Here is a 7241-nt window from a genome sequence, read left to right as displayed (position 1 = left end):
GTATCACAACGTCCTGATTTTATTAGACTAAGTACTTTACTGCCATCTGCAGGAAATCTGTCACAATAAATACACACATTGGGCTTGACAAAGTATAAAATAAGAAAAAGAGCCTCAAATCATGTGTGAGTAGTGCCCCCAGGTGTGGTGTCCATGGTGGTGTGCGGCCCTGCGTGTGATCTCCTTACCCCTTTTCAAGTTACTGAACTAAGACACCCCCGCCCTGTATGCCAGCGAGACCCCAAACCATAAAGCCAAGCTCACTGCCGTGGAGTCGCTGCCGACTCATGGTGACCCAACAGGACGGGGCAGAACTGCCTCTGTGGGTTTCTGAGGCTGCAACTCCTCACAGGAGTAGAAAGCCCTGTCTTTCTCCCTCGGAGCGGCTGATGGTTTCAAACTGCTGACCTTTAGCCTAACAGATAACCACGACGCCACCGGGGCTCCTCAAAATAAACCCCACATCACCCTGAAAATGCAGCCTTGCCCACTCATCAGAAGCATCACACCTTTAGTCCCGACACAGGGTGCTCTTCCGCCAACCACCCAGAGGCCTCATGAAGCACCTGCTCTGAGCTGGACCGTCACACGGTGGGGAGGGGGGGAGAATGGGGGACGGGGATAGAAGGGTGAGTCTCTCAGTCCAGCTGCCCTCTGGCCCCACAGGCAGGCCACGTGCAGAGCTCTGTTCACGTGGCACCTGCACCCCTCCCCATCCCTACAGAAGATGGGCTGAGGGAAGCCTGTCCTCCCTCCCCTCCCACCAAGCAGGCCAGCCCCCTGGAGGAGAGAGGGGCACTGTCTCCGTAGAGGCAGCTGTGTGAGATGCTGGGAACTATGCCAAGATTGGAGCCCATTTGGATTCGTGAAGACCTTGGAGGACAGAGGAGAACTGGCCATAGCACTTCCAAGGCTGATGCTGCAGTCATCAAGGACTTGGCTGCTACCCAAAGCCACTCCTCTAGACGGATGCCCTGCAGGGCAAGTCTACGTAGATCTACTCTGTCTGATAGGGTCTCCATGAAGCCGGAAGCCATTGAGGGCCATGAGTTTGACTTGATTTTTACAAAAGCATTGCTACTTCTCATTTAGCAGCTAAATGCTTAATGCCTACACAACTAGGGTTCCTTTTAAACTGCGCCCCCCCCCCCCAAAAAAAAAAAAAAAAAACCACTGCCATCTAGTTGGTTCTGACTCATAGCAAACCTAGAGAAGGTTTCTGAGGCTGGAAATCCTGGTGGGAGCAGGTAGCCTCATCTTTCCCTTGAACCCCCAAACTTGTGGCTGGTAGGCCAATATTTATCAACTGCACTGCCAGGGGGACTCTTGTTAGGGGCTCACCAAAATGTTTTCATCTTAAGTTTCTCTTTGTGATCGTTAAGGTTTATTGTGCCAACCTGGCCGATAAACACATGTGGGATTCAACGAAGGGCAGAGAGATAAATGGCTCGGTGAGCCGTGCCTTCCTGGTTCTTGGGTCTCTTGCTTTGTGATGGTCAGACCAGGGTGCAGCTGCCCTAGCCAGTTCCCTGCTTCAGCTGGCAAGGCTCACTTCCTGCAAGACATCCCCGAGGAGAAGCCACATGGACCTACCCCGATGCAGCCCTGGGTGCTGGAGCAGCCATGTGGAGACCCCTGCCAGCACTGAGATGCTTACACCGCCACTGGACTCAAAGACTTTCTACCCGCTGGCCTGTGATCCTCCTGCATTGGGCATAGCTGTGTGTGTTTTGTGAGTTTGAGGAGGGCTTTGTAGATCAGTGTCAGACATATGGGCTAAGTCGGACTTATGGGCTTGGACTGGACAGGGTTGAGATGCTTTCTGAATGTATACTTACCCTTTATATAAAACTCTGTCTTATACATATGAGTTTCTGTGGATTCGTTTCCCTTGTTTTCCTAGTTGAACACACTCTTCACATCGGAAGCAAAGCAAATATAACAGCAAACAAGAATGAATTCCACCTGGATGATATTTGTCATCATACGAAGTCACAAAAGATCATTTCTTAATATGTTTTCATGGAGGAAGGTGCTTGGGGGGCACAGATGGGTAGGTCTCAACCACGAACCTAAAAGGTTGGTGGTAAAACCCTCCCTGTGACCCCAGGAAGAAAGGCCTGACAACAAATAAAGGTGACAGCCAGGAAACCCCCACCTCACTGTCAAGGCAATGCTGACTCATAGCACCCCTGGTGGGTTTTTGAAACTGTAACTGTTTACTGGAGTAAAAAACCCAGCCTTTCTCCTGAGGAGCTGCTCCTGTGACCCGACCATGTGGGTCGCAGCCTAACACATAACCACTTGTGTTAGGTTTACTGTGCCAACTAGGCTTCCATAGGAACATGTGGGCAGAGTTTAATCAGGCCGCGGCTTGATTAGAGGGCGAAGAGATAAATGGCTTTCCAAGGCCAGCCCCCTTCTCTCTTTTTCTCCCAGGTGATCGGACCGGCACAGGATGCCTGAGCTAGTCCTTTGCCTCAACCGTGTGCTGCATTACTGTGGGCTGAGCCAATCCGTGGGTCCTGTCTATCGAGACCTGCTTCGCCAGGTTGCTTGTGCATGCATGGCTTGAGCTGGAGACTGGTGGATTGCATTGCTGTGCATACATCTGAATACCCCCATGGGGCCCTGCTTCCATACGCTCCCATGCTACTGTCTGCTGCCTGAGGCTGGACTTTGTCTGTCTTGCCTGAAGGCAGACTCTTCTACTTCCTTGACCTTGGACTGGCAGCCCTAGTGAATGGAAGGACCTTCCGTATATTAACTGTTCCACGAAAGTGAGTTGAACTGAGCCCTCTGTACTGCTGTGTGGACTAATTAGCCATTGTATTCCTTCTCGCTGTATAAACCTATCTCCTGAGGAGCTAGCTGCTCCTAAGCGTCCTGGTTTTTATCTCCAGAGAAGCCTGTCTAGCACACCTCTACACCACCAATGGAGCAGTTCTCCTCTGAAATCCCAAACCAAAGAACTAAAGTTGCCTGGGAGTTGATTCTGACTCAGAGCCATGTAGGATGAAGTCGAACTGCCTTTTGGGCGTTTCTGAGACTGTAACTCTTGATGGGGATAGAAAACCTCATCTTCCTCCTCCGAGTGACTGGTGGTTTCGAACTACCGACCTTGCGGTTAAGGGCCCAACCTGCGGTTAACCCAGGAAGTCACCGGGGCTCCCCTACCCTGCAATACATAGGGCTTTATTTTCTCCGTGAGTCAGCATCAATTCAACGGCCAAGGGTCTGGTGCTTTGGTTTTCTGCAGAAAGACACCCTCAGACATCATAATGTGGTGCCGGGCGCTACAGATGCTGGGAGAGTGTGACTGCTTGGGTCTGAACGAGAGTGGGGCCCTGCTTCCTCTCACCTTCTCAGGGGTCTCAAAGGCAAGCCCCTCGGGCTGATAAGTTGCCCCCGGCAGGTTCCAGAGCTAGGCACCTCCCTCCTCAGAGTGGGCCCATCAACCTGACATCGGGTGACAAGCTCACCCCAGAGCCCACAGAGTAGGCAAAGGGCAGGACCCTTGAGCCAGGGTCAGGGCAGAGCGCTGGGACTGAGGGCAGCCTCACCCCTTGAGCAGAGGCATGAGCACGGGACTGGGGTTGAGGGCAGCATGGCTCCTTTGTTCTAAAGGAGGGCTTGGCAGAGACCCTTGTCCACTTAGAGCTACAAATCCTCCATCCGGGCCTGTCTGCTCTCAGCTGGTTACAATCGCAGCCCTGGGCTGGGGTTTCACTTTTCACATTGATTTATGGGAACCGCAAGTTTGCCTGGAATTTCTCCCCAGTGGAGCGATGGTTCTGGGAAAGGCTCTCGTACCCCAAATGGGGGTGCCCCGGAGATGAAGGTGGGGAGCATCCTGGAAAGCAGCACTATCTCGGCTCAGAGGCAAATTCCCTGGGGGCCCCTCACCCCCCAGTCCCTGGAAAGCTGTGAGGAGCTCTCCTCAGAGAAATGGTGAATTCACACAGCATCGGGGATACATGAGCCATAGTTGCCCAGGTCAGCACACACCATCCCACCCCATGCCATTGGAACGGTGATGGCAAAAAGATCCTGTGTGAGACTGGCACCACACAACGCATGCAAAACTCTATGCATGCTGCAGGCAACGTGCCTGCGTCCTTTGAAAATTTTCCCGAAATTCATGACCATGAAGATCTGTAGAAACGATCACTATAGGACCATGGTTACCTTCAGGAGGAAGAAGCCGTGTCAAAGAGGTTGACAGAGGCCTTGGGGGCAAGGGGTGCACACAAGGGCTCCGACTGGACCGGGGATTGAATTTGCGAGTGCTTTGTGGCTGCGTGGGGGGCTGTGATATCACCATTTGTTTGGGGGCTTATCTGGATTGTTTTAGACTAACAATATTTTCAGGAAAATGAAACCTGAGAAGGGTGGAGGGGCGTAAGAAAATGTTTCTACTTTCCACCTCCATCAGAACCAAAGGCTCCGGGGAGCTTTCCAGATCATCCAGTGAGCCTCCGAGCACCTTCCAGGAGGAGAGAAGCCCGCACTGGAGGCTGGAATGTCCACGTTGTTCCCAGAGCACCAGGGGCGGGGAAGGGGATGGTGGAGAGGGAGAGAGAGAGAGAGATCTCCAGGGTTGCCCCAGAGCCGGATGAAGGAGGTAAGGACCTGCCTGGCCTCCTGCTGCCTTATTCTCCATTTGCACACGTGGTAATCTCCCTGCTGCTAAAGATCTGGTCTTGCTCATTCATCCCACAATTCTACACGGAGCACCTACACTATGCCCTGAGCCAGGCTGGCCCCTGGGGGCTCAGTGGTGACACAGCAGTCCCCATCTGGCTCTGAAAGATGTATCAGGTGGAGTTAGGAGCTACAGGGGCCACAGGCAACAGAGCCACTGCCAGGTCAAGCTGGCCAGGGGCTCAGAGATCAACTAGCTCAAGATCTTTCTCCGGATTCGAGAACTGACACTCAGCAGTGATATTACCGGTTACAGTCAAATATGGTAGAGAGAAACCATACTCTTCCTGTGCTTCCGGAGCCAATAGGGTTGGGGGTGGAGGTCCTCCCTGAGCTGGTGGTCACTGTAGGATGGCCTCAGAACCCTGCTCTCCCACACCGCCGCCACCTGGAGGGGAGGGATAAGGAGACACTGAGGCCACAGGCCAGCGCTGTGTTTGATCTCTTCCCCACCCGGGGCATGGGGCAATCCCCAGAGACCTTAGGGTGCACACACACACCTCCCACCACCAGGGAGTCCATTCTGCCTCACAGGGACCCCAAAGGACAGGGTAGAACAGACCCTGTGCATTTCCGACTCTGTAACTCTTTCCAGGAGTAGAAAGCCTCGTCTCTCCCCCACAGGGCAGCTGGTGATTTCGAACCACTGGCCTTAAGGTCCGCAGCCCAATGCATAACACCTATATCACCAGGGCTCCCTTGCACACACATAAGCTCTGTCATTCTCCCAGGTCATCTCTCGCTGGAGAGGCACCACGTCCCTCTGCAACACAAACTGGAACCCTGGCCTGGACTGGCCTGGACGTCCTCTTCCTCACCTCCACACTCAACATGTCCCCCGCCTGGCCAGGAAGACCACCAGCCCACAATGCCCAGGGTCTGTCCTCCCACCTCCCCAGGCTCCCCAGAGGCCAGCCCAGCAGTGTCTCCACCAGGTAGGTTGGGAGTCCAGGCTCCCTTCTGGAGAAGAAGCAAACCTACCCTGCGCTACCCCGGAAGCCATGCACGGCCGGGCTCAGCGCCTCATGGACAGACTGGCCTTTCGAACCCATCACCAAAGAAAGGTCTGGTGCAGCCAAGGGGCGGCGATGGCACTCGGTTTTGCCTCGTAACCCCTGGGTCTATCCGTGAGTCAGAATCCACTCCACAGAGACCAGGGTGCCTTTTTGTCTTGGTTGTGTTTCGGTTTGGTTTGGTTGCATTGTGTTTAACACTAAGCTAGGACCGTTTACACAAGACATCAGTTCTCAGGAAACGGCCTGAGTCTTCAACTCTGCAGCCGGGGCACGTGCGCCTTCGCAGGGTTCCTGAGAGCCCAGGACCATGGGCAATGCCCACCTCCGGATGCCACGGGGGCCAGTGCAACCCCAGCCAGCCAGCAGGCACGGGTCACTTGGCCAAGAGTTCGTGAGAGAATCTGGATTTGAACATTTGCAGCTCCCTTGTGACAAGAAACCTGGACCCCCTCAAGATGAAGCCAGTGACCCCCACGGCCTCAGCCCCTGCTGCTGCCCACGGCGCCTCAACCCTGAGGCCAAGTGCCATTCACCTCCTGCCTCTCCGCTCAGGGCACTACCTCCCCTGCTCCTGCGGGCATCGGGCTTTGTGGTTCCTCCAGAGGCGCACTGGGGACTGTCTTGCGAGTGGAAATTGTGGCTCAGCCTGGACGTCCCGTCTCCAGCCCCCAGCAGCCAAGTAGGAAAGCACCTGGATGTGGCAGCCACCCTACCTCCCCCCACAGCAAAAAAAATCCCACCACCACTCACTGCAGTCAAGTCGAGGCCAGCAGAACTGCCCCTGTGAGCTCCCGAGGGGCCTTGGTTCTTGGTCCAAGTTGCCCTCCTCCTCTCTACCGGCAGTGGACCTCAAGGGAGAGAGAGAGAACTCAGAGCCTGCAAGGGAGGTGACTTCCAGAAGGCCAAGCCCACCTTCTCAAAGTCCGCACCTCTGCCCAGCGTGAGCGTTCCCCCGGCCCCAGAGTCCAGATCGGCTTCAGCCCTTCCCGTCCTCGCCCCCTTCACTCCAGGCAAAAAAAAAAAGCAGGCCCCAAGGTAAGGTCAGGGGTGTCACAGGGAAACGCGGGGCGCATCCTGAAAGTCACCTCACCGCAGAAACTGGAGTGTGGCCGTCAGCTTCCCCTGCCCACCCCCAGTCAGTGTCATGACCATGCTGGCTCAGGTCCATTTACAAGTTGAAAATGACATGTGAAAAGCACGTGGTGTGACGGAGCGTGGCGGTCCTCTTCTCTGCACTTCCACACATAACGAATTGCCTTCTCTTCCTGCAGCAGGTGCTAAAGATTTTACTGGCCGGGGTGTGGGGAATCAAGGTTGAAAAACGTCAATCTGTTAACTTTATATTTTCTGGAAGAAAAAAAGTTGGGGGGGGGCGCCCTAATTTTATTTTGGCTGTAAAAAGGCCTTCTGTCTTAGCCTTCTCAGCACCAGGCCGCCTCCGGGCCACGTTGGCAACTCAGCTGTGGGTTCCACAGCATCTCCTCGAGGCCCGAGCTCAACCAAATGAAAGCCCGCCCGGCC

The sequence above is a fragment of the Echinops telfairi genome, unplaced genomic scaffold (genome assembly GCF_000313985.2).
Source record: "Echinops telfairi isolate 266 unplaced genomic scaffold, ASM31398v2 ScPeMD7_7475;HRSCAF=8513, whole genome shotgun sequence".
Lineage (NCBI taxonomy): Eukaryota > Metazoa > Chordata > Mammalia > Afrosoricida > Tenrecidae > Echinops > Echinops telfairi.
The sequence above is the reverse complement of the archived record's forward strand: the minus strand, read 5'-3'. Positions refer to the sequence as shown.